Source organism: Ambystoma mexicanum, chromosome 4q (genome assembly GCF_040938575.1).
Source record: "Ambystoma mexicanum isolate Mex_15411 chromosome 4q, UKY_AmexF1_1, whole genome shotgun sequence".
Classification (NCBI taxonomy): Eukaryota; Metazoa; Chordata; class Amphibia; order Caudata; family Ambystomatidae; genus Ambystoma; species Ambystoma mexicanum.
In genome coordinates, this window is record NC_090928.1 from 286,867,238 (window position 1) to 286,880,552 (window position 13,315).

The window sequence follows — 13,315 nt, forward strand, 5'->3', positions numbered from 1 at the left end:
TTCATAGTAACTGCCATAATATATATATATATAAATCAAAGGTGGGGCAGAAACAGAGGTGGCAGAAAAAAAAACGAGGAGGGGGCAGAGGGGCAGTAAGTGCCCTGAACAATATCCAGGCCAGATTGCTGTGCTCTGGGAAGTAGACAACACAGAGATGGACAATTGCCTGAAGAGAATACATTTGTCAAATCATTTATTTTTTTATGTTTTACATTTGTAGAGCGCACTACAGCCCGTGGGCATCGAGGCGCTGTAAACAGAGCGTAAGAAGACTTATTTAAGGGTTACAGAAGAGCCACCCATCAGAAGTAGTGTTAAGAGATACAAGGTTACATATACATCAATTAGCAGAAATGACTTACAGATTACTCGAGTTGCAAACACAAAACATGCAGGTTTCCACAAAAAGCATGGTTTTGATGGCCTTACGAAAGGCAGCATGAGATTCAATTAGCCTGAAGTGTGGTGGGAGGGCGTTTCAGTGGGTGGCAGCCATGGTGGGGAAGCTGGTACCATCAGCACAAGCTTTGCATGTTTTAGGAGCAGTTATCATGTTTGAATATGCTGATCTGGCTGGCTTGAAGGCAAGGGGTTTAGAGATCCTTTGGACAAGGTACGGAGGGGCCAGGCCGTGAAAACACTTGTGCGCCAGGGCAAGAGTTTTAAAAATGATTCTTTCCTTGACTGGAAGCCAGTGGACCTGTCTTCTGAGACCAGAGCTATGGTCCCTGCGTGATAGGCCAGTGGTGGCCCTAAGGGCCTTATTTTGAACTAGTTGCTGTTTAGCAAGGTTTTTGCCTGAGATTCCTATGAGTAGGTCATTGTAGTAGTCAAGCCTCGAGCCAATTATTGCCCTGGCGATGGTGAGGCAATTCTGTTGGGAGAGGTACGGTCTCACTGCATTAAGAAGTTTAGAGAGATAGGCTGAGGAGGATGCTATTCACAGCAAAGCTTTGTTGAAGCCGCACGGCTAGACTCTGCAGCCTGCACTTTCAATGACGGGGGTCTACAGGGGACCCCTACCGTGTGCCTGATGCAGGCACAGCACATCCTGCATTCATTCACTATATTCCCTGTATGGATTCACCTTTGACTAATGTAAATTGAAGACTGTCACAAATTCCAGCCTGGATTTTGGGTTTAACTACTCACAAACACATGACACTACCAGGCTCTTGGCTTAACAACACATTCGACTACCAGGGAGCAGCTGCATGCTGTCCTTGACCCCGCTGACTTGCTGTGTTACACTTGCCCACCATGACGTGGTCCTTTGTCAAGTTATTTTGTCTGTGGAATCTCCCCAGTATCATTGGGGACTACTACTTTACATCCTGCCCCGAGGAAGGTGGTTTCAGATTTTAAAGGCCTACAGGTGGCCCGCCGAAACGTAATCAGGTCCTTGTTAGTTGGAACCCTTTTTTTATGTTCCCTGAACTCAACACATCCTGGACCTTTTTCCAATATTGGTTTGGATATCTGTTACTGAAGAATTATATGTAGGCAGACCTGTTAACTGACATTTATTGTTTGTTCTTAGAATATTCATTTACTGGCAGACCTGTTAACTGACATTTACTGTTTGTTCTTTCAATATTCATTTACTGTGGTATATTCATTTACTGTGGAAATACATTTTCTTTGTTCTTCCAGACTTGTAAACTGATCTTACAGTTGTAACATACATATTTATTAATGTGAATTCTAATTGTTCTCTTTTTCAAGTTTGTTTGTTTGTTTGTTTGTTTGTTTGTTTAATTCATTTTTTGTGCGCGCCAGACCAAGGGGTAGCAGGGCGCAATGGCAAAAAAATGCAAAACTTACAAGGTTACATCATAGCAAAATGTACATTAGAAAATACAATAAGGTCACACAAATAATTACATAATATACAGGTTCAAGTAGGTCTATCAGAATTACAGCTGTATAGAGTAAAGGTCTATTGATTAATACCAGTAGGAGGTGGGTAACACTGGTCAACTGAGGTCAGTCGAGGTAAGGAATTTAATGACTTTTTTCCTGAAACAAAGGTAGGGCAGGTCCGCTCTAAGGTCTTGTGGGAGTGAGTTCCAAGTTTTAGCAGCCTTTACCGGGAAGCTATTTCCTCCAATAGTAGTGAGTCTAAAGTTCGGTATTGTCAAGCAATTAGAGTTGACAACTCTGGTTGGTCTAAGAGATGTTCTCCTGTGGAATCTGTCAGTCAGGTAACCGGGCAAAGTTATTAAGGGCGTTGTGGGTCAGGGATAGCATCTTGAGTTTTATTTTGTTCTCCGTGGTCAACCAGTTGTGGTGGCGTCTGGCGGAAGAGATTTGGGATCTTTTTATTAATGCCTAGTGCTGCTCTCAGGGCATTATTTGTAATGTTTGTAGTCTTTGGGTTATTTTTTTATTAGCTCCGGAGTATAGAGCATTACAATAATCAATTCTGGAGAGAATTGAGGCTCTGGCCAGGATTAGGCAACTCCTATTGGAAAGGAATGGTTTATCGGCTCTTATCAGTTTGCACGTGTAGGCCGTGGAGGAGGCAAGGGATTTTAGCTGTTTATCAAGTGATAGGGTAGAATCAAGATAGAATCACAGGGTTTTTACATCCTTGGATACTTGGATGATTTTCCCATCTATGTTGAATGAGGAGAATTCCTGACCTAGTTTTTTGATATTGGCTTGGGTAAGTTGATTTTTCTCATTATTTATTCATTGTTAAACATATATTTTTTTCATTGTTTTCATGATTTTTGTTAACCATTATATTTAATGAAATACAGCATTATTTCATATATACCAGTTTTTTTTTTTAATCGCCCTCTCTCTTGAGTAAGTTGTGTTCCAAAGGGTAATTCAGTTAGGATATCTTTTGTTACCAGCCCAGAATAAGGATTTGGATTTAACTCTTAATTCATTATACAGCTTTTTTGGATTTCTTGTTTTCATTATATTAGTCCCCCACCGCATCTGTACCACTTTAAAGGGGCAACCCACGTTTTTAGTCTGAGGAGGATGCTATGGCATTGACCTGCCTATTCATGGTCAAGTTGGGATCTAGGTAGACACCGGGGGTTTTGACTGTTTGCGATACTGTAATGGATGTTCTGACTATGAATCAACAGAAAGTTTTAAGCTTGGGTTCGAATTTTTGCCCGGCTGCACAATTCGACTACGTACAGGCCTGCATTGATTTCGACCACTTTGTGCGAAAACTACGTCTCAAAAAGTTTTTTGCCACAAATGTTCACACAGCACGAAGGATTCCAGCAGTTGGTGGAAGAACAGAAATAACAATAAGTGAGTTAGATATATTATCTGACTTAGTCGAGTTAGAAAAAGAATCACAGATGGACAAAGATCATGAATCCGATACAGTGGACTTTGGAGAATTAAGTATAAGGACGGATTGGACGACAAAGAGCAAACTAAAACCAAAATCGAGATTTAATCTGATGACCAATATGGGGAACAATATTGAAGCATTTCAAGCCCTTGTGATTGAAGATTTGAAGAGTATTCAAAGGAAGAAGACACACAAATTTAAAGATAATCTGTCAGTCATGGACAGGATTGCGCTGAAAGAACTACAAGAACTAACAAATTGTATCATGAAGCCCTCCGACAAGTGATGAAATATAGTCTTAATGAATAAAGAAGACTATATAAAGGAGGCCTATGAGCAGTTTAATGATAGACATTGTTACAAGAGAATTAGCACAAATCCAACTAAAGAATTAGAGAGAAAGATAAAGGATTTTCTTGTGGAATGGGAAAGCAGAGGTATCCTGACAGAAGACAACTGCAAATTTCTTTTGACTATGAATTCAATCACACCTACGATCTATTTTCTTCCCAAAATTCATAAAAATACAAACAAACCTCCAGGAAGACCCATAGTGTCATTGGTGGGCTCGGCTCTCGAAAATATGTCCAAATATATAGACAAAGTACTTTTCCCTCTTGTGTCTTCGCTCCCCTCTTATTTAAGAGACACAACGGACGTCCTTGCGCACATTGACAACATACCTTGGGAATCAAATGATATCATGGCTACTATGGATGTTCTCTCATTGTACACAGCTATAGGTCATGAATATGGCAAAAAGGCATGTCAAAAATACCTGAACACCAGCTCTCTTAATTACCTGGAACATACACAAATGGTCCTCGAGATGGTAGAGTTGTGCCTTACCAATAATGTTTTTCTTTTTAATAATGAGTTTGTTAGGCAATTGTAGGGAACTGCAATGGGCACCACATTCGCGCCAAGTTATGCAAACTTAACTATGGGTGTATGGGAAGCCTCAGAAATATGGTCCGACCAGAATCATGAGCTAATGGAGAATGTCGTAATCTGGCTCAGATATATAGATGATTTATTTATAATCTGGAAGGGATCCGAAAAGGCTTGGATAGACTTTGTAAAGTCGCTTAATAACAACATGGATAACCTAAAGTTCACGGAGACACATAGTTGCACTTTTATAACTTTCTTAGATGTGAATCTGAGAATTGTGGATCAAACCTTGACAAGCAAACTGCACAGGAAACCAACAGGAACTAATACACTGTTGCATGCAAAGAGAAGCCACCCAAAAAGCCTGATATGAAGCGTCCCTTAAGGCGAATTCGTAAGGATTAGACGAAAACAACTCCACTCTTAAAGCCAATGACAAGGAAAGTAAAATTGTGGCTATGGGTTTCCTACAACAATGCTATCCGAAAAAAGTTATTGAGAAGGTCTACATCAAAGCAAGACAACAGGACAGACATGGCCTATTAACGGGATCCCGTATGCAAACCAAGTCAGAAAAACATAAAGACACAACTAGACTCATTCTACCATTTGACAACCAAGCTTTGGGGTGAGACAAATACTTCAAAGACATTGGAAGATCCTAATGGCAGATGAAGATCTTGTCGGAAACCTGAAGAGGAACCCAGATATATGCTTTAGGTGAAATTGTTCAATCAAAGACACCTTGGTACAGAGTTGTATGGCACAAGACAAAAAAGAAAAAGAAAATAAGTTGGGTATGTGGCTCACAACACAAAGAAATGGTTTTTCGTAAGTGTACAAGATGTAACATCTGTATGTTTGCCAAAAATTGTGCAACCTTCGAACATCTGATATTGGGACCTACCATCACCATTTCGGAAAAGATCACATGCAAATCTGAGTATGTAGTTTATGTATTGACATGTGCATGCCAGAAGTGGTATATAGGCAGCACAAAATGTAAATTAAAGACACAAATTCAGCAGCATGTGAGAGCCATCCAACACAAAGACTCTAATCATCTGATGGCCAAACACTTTACGGACAATCATGAGAGCAACAAGGACAGCTTTTCTTTCTTTGGTATCCACAGGATTGTGAGTGGACCAAGGGGCAGTAATAGAGAAAAGGAACTACGCCAGAAAGAAACTAAATGTATTTTAGACTTCGAGAGCAAATAACCAAATGGCAATAACATCGATGAGGAATTGTACACCTTTCTAGGACAATGATCTAATTTGCACACTTTTTAGACCAGTTTCTCTTTTGTATCCATTTATGTGTATCTCCTTTTTATAATCAGTGTGACATCTCATAGATGCTTTGATTTGTTTCATTTTTTGTGGGACTGAGATATTTGAGAAAAGAAAATCATTTTTTTTGCTTTATTGTTGTCATTTTCGGTGATTCCTCTTTCTGATTTTAAGAGGTTATGCATTAGATGGTATAGAAGATTATTGCTTTTAATGGAGTTAGATGTGACCTGAATTATTGATGAATAGAGGTTATCAAACATGGGTGGACTAGTATCAATGTGTCGCCATCAATATGTCCCAGACAAAGGTCATTGGAAAAAATCATGTGCAATATGCTTACTAGTTTGAATAACTGTTCTAATACAACGGAACAGGATTTCACTGCTATTTTGTAACACGAGATATGAAGATGTAAGTATTTTTGAAGTCATGGTAGGCAACAATGGCTATGTACTAGGCACCTTAAAGTATAGTGTTGATGCTCAAGGTTTCCAAATGTTTTCCTGCCTCGCAACAAAGATGGGCCGATGATTCCTGTCAGTAACTAAGTACTCAAAGTATTTGAGACTTAGTTTAAGCATCTATTGCAACATGCACTTTATTTTCTGCTGCTAGCACTATGCACTTTATTACAACTATTTCAGTTTAGGATTAACTTTTGAAATAATGTTTTAGAGTTTGAGGCAACAGGATAGTTGGGGATTTGAGATTGTGACGCTAAGAGCAGGTTAGGGTAAGCACTGTGCACGTTATCTATGAGCAGCTGCTAGCACTATGTACTTTATCTCACGATATTTGTGATTTTATATCATGCTATCTCATGTAAAATTCATTGGAATGTTTACTATCTTACATTTCCTTAAATTTTACCGACATTATGCACTTTACCAATGGCAGAACCTGCCTCAATATTAGGGCAGGGACACTTTTCTAATGAATTTCAACACATCTGTAAACCATTTGATTTGTGGGACAAAAGGTATTGATGGTCTGCTGCAAACATCGGCATAATGATTAGAGATGCAAATGGCAGTTTGTGGAATTCCCATTTTAAATCAGCTAAATTGCACACATAATAAATGATTTAGATGCACATGATTTTTGAAAAGTGTAAGCTAGCGTTATGCTAAAATATGAACAAAGCGGCCGGAGTAAGACATTTACTAAGTGTAACCAAGTCAAAGATGGCTGACAGATTTCATTAATTTCATGAGAATAACAAACCAGTCCTCTTTCTATTTTCAATAGGACGTCACATCTTTTATTTTAACATGCACTTGTGAGGGTGTCATTTGTTGCGATCAAGTGGTAAGAATACTGTGAAATGCATAAACGCTGCAAATTCTTGGCAGAACACGATGGGAGATTCACATTTGTTTGGTATTTATGGATTGCCATGATTTTGCACTTTTATGAAGAAATAAAGGAAGTATGAAACTAATGGATTCCGGAGGATTTTTGTTATCTGTGTTGGGGAGTGCTCCTCACTAACTGACCAAAAAACAAATCAATGGATATATATATATATATATATATATATATATATATATTCCGCTTCAGCTGATCATGGGGAATTTTAATGAAACAACAGCCGGGTCAACATCATGTTGCATAGCTGTTTGGCAATTTTCCATCATTTTTACAAAAAACCTAATTGTTAGGCACATGCAATTTATTTCCCACATTCCTAATTCTACCCTCCACCAGTTCACCAACTCTCAAATTAGGAACATGTTCAGAGCAGCCAGAAACACATTTTAGCTGGTCATTTAGGATTCCCTAAGTTTCAGGTGGAGGAATTTTATATCAACAAAATCATCTGGAAATTATCTAAAAAATGAAACATACATGTAATCAGTGTGACTTGTGATTTCTTGTAAAATGCAACAATTGTGACAGTCCATTTAAACAAAGGGACTCTTCAGATGTACAAATGTGAGACTCCCTTCCTTCAGGCTATTGGTCACTTTTAATCAGCCTGTGACCAGAGTTTTTTTTTTCTATTAGCCTCTTTTTTGTTTGAATTCAGAGATTAGCCTTGATTGCAGACCCTGTTTTCACATCTCCCCACTACATTCCGGTCATGTACCGGCTAGAACATTTGGCCTGCACAGGACTGCGTTCATAGAGAGAAGGTCTAGGGAAACCTGGTTTTCAACACCCTAGAGGTAGGCCACATTTTATTGCAGTTGTAAATACTGGGGATCCAAGCCAGGCTTTCGTTGGGGGAGTTCTTTGTGAATTTTCCCCAGAAATACACAATTTGTCCTTGGTTGAAAGGAACTCATATATTTCATTTTCTTACATCAGCCTTGATTATTAGACATACAGTGTGTTTCAATGATCAGGGTTCCCCATGCTTTGCACTGAAAGTACAGAGCCATTTCCTTCAGTCATTAATCAAATACATGTTTAATTATCTACTCTTCTTTTTTTTTCTGCAAATGTGGGTCTTAATTGTCACAGTGCACCACATTTTTATGGTTGGCAGTTTCAGTGAGAATGCTGCATGTATTTCTCAGTTAGTAATGTGGTGTGCTTTTCCGATCTGCACTTGGATTACATTTTTGTTTTAGCTTTCTCTGGATTTCAACTGCAGAAAGACACCCTCACAGTCTGTCTAAATAGGCCCCTTTTCAGCGTGCAGGTTTCTGAATGCTTGAAGGTAATTTCCACAGTGGGCCTTTCAGTTCCGTTGGTTTGGAGACTTTGATTACACCCCACATCCCTTATGCCATTCCTGGGTCCTTGTTGCATATTGCCCTGTTAGAATAGAGGGAGATGGTGCTGTCAGCGGCTTAAAGGGAGAGGTAGATCTGACATTTGTGGTGTAGATAGTGCATGTCCAAAGTTCCTGAGTTTGGGTCTGTTTCTATGACTGTTACCCTCACACATGGGAATATGTTTATATGGAGGGGACTGCCCAATATATAATAGAGTACATCACTTGGTTGAAGTTAGCTGATGATGTGGGGGTCGGGGGTAGATCTAAAGAGGTCAGGGTCGTAAACTCAATTCATGTTTATGTGTTAACTGATAGGCCTGAGATAGGCAGGTGTGGGGGAAGGCCAGTGTGTAGTGTCATGTTGAAGGAGATTATGGTGTAGAAGAAGCAGAGTTAGACAATTGATCGGTACACGGAGTGACATACAGCAATTAATCAAGATATGCAACATCTAGGTATGGAACAACTAATCTACCTATAGAGCAGCTAATCTAGTTATACAATAATTATAGCTATGCATCAAATACATATAGCTGTGCAACAATTACTTTACCTATGTAAAAAATAATCAAGGGAGGCAACAATTAATCTGGATATGCAAACATGAATTTTCTGCAATAATTAATTTAGCTATGCAACACATTGATATACATATGAAATAATCTACAACTGAAACAATGAAAGCAGTCCACCATGGAGCAAGGTACTTTTGGACAGCAATGAATCTGGCTATGCAAAAGAAGATCTAGCTGTGCAATAACTAATCTATATTATATTTTTATTTTATGTTTATTGTGATGAGTTTGTAAGAACTTTACACAAATGCAAAGCCTTTTTACACAGACAGGTAGAAAACGTTCAATAAAAATAATCAAAATATCATTATTTTAAAATGCAGAGATACATTAAAATCCAATTAGGTTAAATCTAATTTGATATAATATATATACAATTGCAATCCATTTTTCATGTTTTTAGCAGCTGTGCGGTATAACCAAATGTGATAAAGTGCAATATGCAGAGAAGTGCAATTAGAATTAAGACAGTAGATGCAAAGGTCCATACTCTTGATAGTATCATAATTTCTGACAAACATATATAAATTACAAATGTATACGGTACCCAACTATCTGCATTCAGTCATAACACATTTGGCTGCTTCTCAAAAATGATGCAATGTACATAATCTATGGTGAAGCCAATTATCTGAGCCAACCCAAGCACGAGAGACAGTTGGCCAGCAATTAGTTAAGATATGGCCCCAATGATCTAGTTATACCACAGTTAATGTAGCTACAATGGAATTAGTCTGGTTATGAAACCATTAATCCAACTATGCATCAAGTTAACATAGATATGCAACAATTCACATACCTATCCAATTAATGATCAAGGTGTGCAGCCATTAATCTGAATATACAAAAAGTGTTGAAACAACAATTCATCTAGCTAGACTACAAATTAGAATAGCCATGTAAATTAGTTACAGACTAGTTAAAAATCGAATATAGACATGAAAAAATGAACTGAGGCATGCTCCCGCAAACTTGCTATGCAACAGCAAACTTGCTATGCAACAAAATCCAGTGAGGTTAAAAATTGATCCTGTTCTGTGATGATAAATCTAGCTATGCAGCAATATAGCATGTAATCTACTGGCATCAAAGGAATAATCTTGCTATGCAGTGGTAAATCTGCCTGTACAACAATGCATCTGGCATGCAACAAATAACTGACTATGAAGCAAAAACCAGACTATGAATTAATGTTTGCTTGGTGTGTGGTGGTGTGCGGCAATTAATCTGTCTACGCACCAATTCATTTGTCTGTTAAGCAATTAAACTAGCGGTGTGGAAAAAGTTATCTGGTTCTGCATCACTGCATCAAGCTATATAGCAAACATTCTGGCTATGAAAGGAGTTAATCTAGTGATATGACAGAAACTGAGCTCACTGTAGTAATAAATCTGGCTTTGCAGCACTAGATGTAGTGGCAAGTAAAAGGGGACAGAAATCGTTTTACGGGTTTAGTGGCTTTAACTCGACACAGGTACCTTTGGAGAAAGGATGCAGACAAGTGCTAAAGTGTTTGCTATAGGGGTTGAGACATAGAAAGAAGTAGGGGCACACATCTCCAGGTTCCAATGGAAATCTGACAAGATTTAAGGCAACAATAATGGGTTTGTACATAGCACCTTCTTATTCTTCTGAAAAACTTTATGAATCAGTGACCTGTAAGTCACTCATTACTAGCTGACTTGACATATACCAAGAAGGCACTCTTCCAGGACCACAGCACATCAACAAGTGACTTAAAGGCCAACCAGTTAACACTGAAAGTACATTGGATACATCAAAGAGGACTGAGAAGTGCCTACAGGAAGAAACAGATAGAAGAGAGCCTCAAGATGTTTCTCTTTACATAGAGGTTAACTAGCATAATTACTCAGTTTCTTAACTGTTTGATCCCTGCTAGCACACCAAGTAATCTACCTGGGTGCAGTATCTAGCCAGAAACAGGATAAAAGGACAGAATGTTGTCTAGGGAACACAGCTTGGCATTCCCAAGCCCAATGGCAACATGGAATTGGGAGAATGCCAAAATAAAGGATGAACACATTTACAAACATCGAAGACCAAAATACCGGTTTCGAGCGACCCATTTTACTGTAAATATATATATATATATATATATATATATATATATATATATATATATATGTTACACGGCCACGGTAGTGGCCGTGTAGTTATGGTTAAGTTGCTGTTTCCATAGGAAGAGCTCTTTTTGGGCGGCTTATAACTCTGCTACCCCTGGACGAATCCTCATCATACTTTGCAAAAAATGTATATGGTGCACTCCGAATTGGTTTGCAAAGTTTGGAGATGTTTGGGCCGGGGGGGGGCAAAGTTATAGGGGGGGTCCCAAAACATCTTTTTTCCCCATAGAATGAATGGGGGAAAAACATTGCGCACGGCTACAGGTGAAACCGCTGGACGGATTTTGACGAAATCTGCGGCAGGTACAGGGGCTTAGTCCAGAAAGCGTGCTTTTGTAAATTTGGTCACCATCCGTGCAGTATGTTTCTTTATAATTATGAAAAAGTAGGTCTGAAATAATTAGTGATATCTATGTTCGCTCCGCGGTCACACTTCCCTGTTTGGACGACGAACAAGATACCGATTGGCTAAGGGGCTGGCGTCATGACCGCGGACACACAACGTCTCTGCCCATTGGCTGCTGCGAGACGTGTTCTACATCAGATGGTTTGTATGCGCCCGACATCTTGGATCCGCGGAAAGCGGACTAACAACCAGCGTACACATGCTTTTTTCATGAAACTATTTTGCTGTGTCACAGAGCATTGGGAAAGGCTCAGACAGCAAGACATGGCCCATCAATGCATTTGTTATTCGGTCGTCATGATGTAATTTCTATGGACACCTTGTACGCACAGTAAATGTGGGGTGTAATATCGATAGCACTTCAGTCCATGTAGTGGGCAGGAAATTTGTAACACTTTAGTCCATGTAGTGGACAGGAAATTTGTAACTGTTGAAAGCACACGCATATTGGTAGGCAACATTGAAATTGACGACATGCCATGAATGCATTATTATTATAATGGCTATTATTATATTCATTAATATGCCGCCATGGGTGGCACATGCTACGGTGGTTGTGGCCAGGGGCTACAGTCTTAAGATATGGGTGATCAATGCATTTGTTCTGGGGGTCGGGCGTCATTATGTAATTTCTATGGACATCTTGTATGCACAGTACACTTATGCCTACTTAATGACGTATGTTCTATAGCCTCCTTGAATGCACAGAAAATTAGGGGTCCAATAAGGCCAGTATTTCACTGCACGGGGGGGTTGTTACATTTGTAAGGACACGTGTGGTGTTAGGGAACATTGAAATTGACAACATGCCGTGAATGCACTTTTTTTTCCAATGGCTATTATTATATTCATTAGTACGTCGCCATGGGTGGCACATGCTATGGTGGTTGTGGCCAGGGCCTAGAGTCTTGGATGCATGGCCATCGGCCGAAGGCCTTACTTCCAAGACTGTAGGCCCTGGCCACAACCACCGCCGCATGTGCCACCCATGCATACACCAGTAGTGTTGCATTTTGATTGGCAAGTTGTGGAGAGTGCGTGCAGTGTTGGGTGCATGGCCAAAGGCCATGCACCCAAGAACAAAGTGGTTATTATTAGACGTGAAAGACACTGCACACCCATCCCATGTAAGATTCACAGACATACAGCTAGGAGTGAAGCCTCTGGGCAGATGTACTGAAGGATAACACACCTACAGAATAAACCCCACTACCACACATCACTGAGGTGGTTGTGGGGAGACCCTGCACTCTTGGGTGCAGGGCCAAAGGCCATGCACCCAATAGTACACTTATGCCTACTTAATGACGTATGTCCTATGGCCTCCTTGTATGCACAGAAAATGAGGGGTCCAATAAGGGCAGTATTTCAGCCCGTGCAGTGCACGGGGGAGTTGTTACATTTGTAAGGACATGTGTGGTGTTAGGGAAAATTGAAATTGACAACATGACGTGAAAGCATTCTTTTTTTAAATGGCTATTATTATATTCATTAGTACGCCGACATGGGTGGCACATGCTACGGTGGTTGTGGCCAGGGCCTAGAGTCTTGGATGCATGGCCGTCGGCCGAAGGCCTTACTTCCAAGACTGTAGGCCCTGGCCACAACCACTGCCGCATGTGCCACCCATGCATACACCCTTAGTGTTGTGTTTTGATTGGCAAGTTGTGGGGAGTGCGTGCAGCCTTGGGTGCATGGGCGAAGGCCATGCAACCAAGAACAAAGTGGTAAGTACTAGACTTGGAAGACACTGCACACCCATCCCATGTAAGATCTACAGACATACAGCTAGGAGGGAAGCCTCTGGGCAGAGGTACTGAAGGATAACACACCTATAGATTAACACCCACTACCACACATCACAGAGGTGGTTGTGGGGAGACCCTGCACTCTTGGGTGCATGGCTAAAGCCCATGCATGCAAGACTGAAGTCATAAGCAGT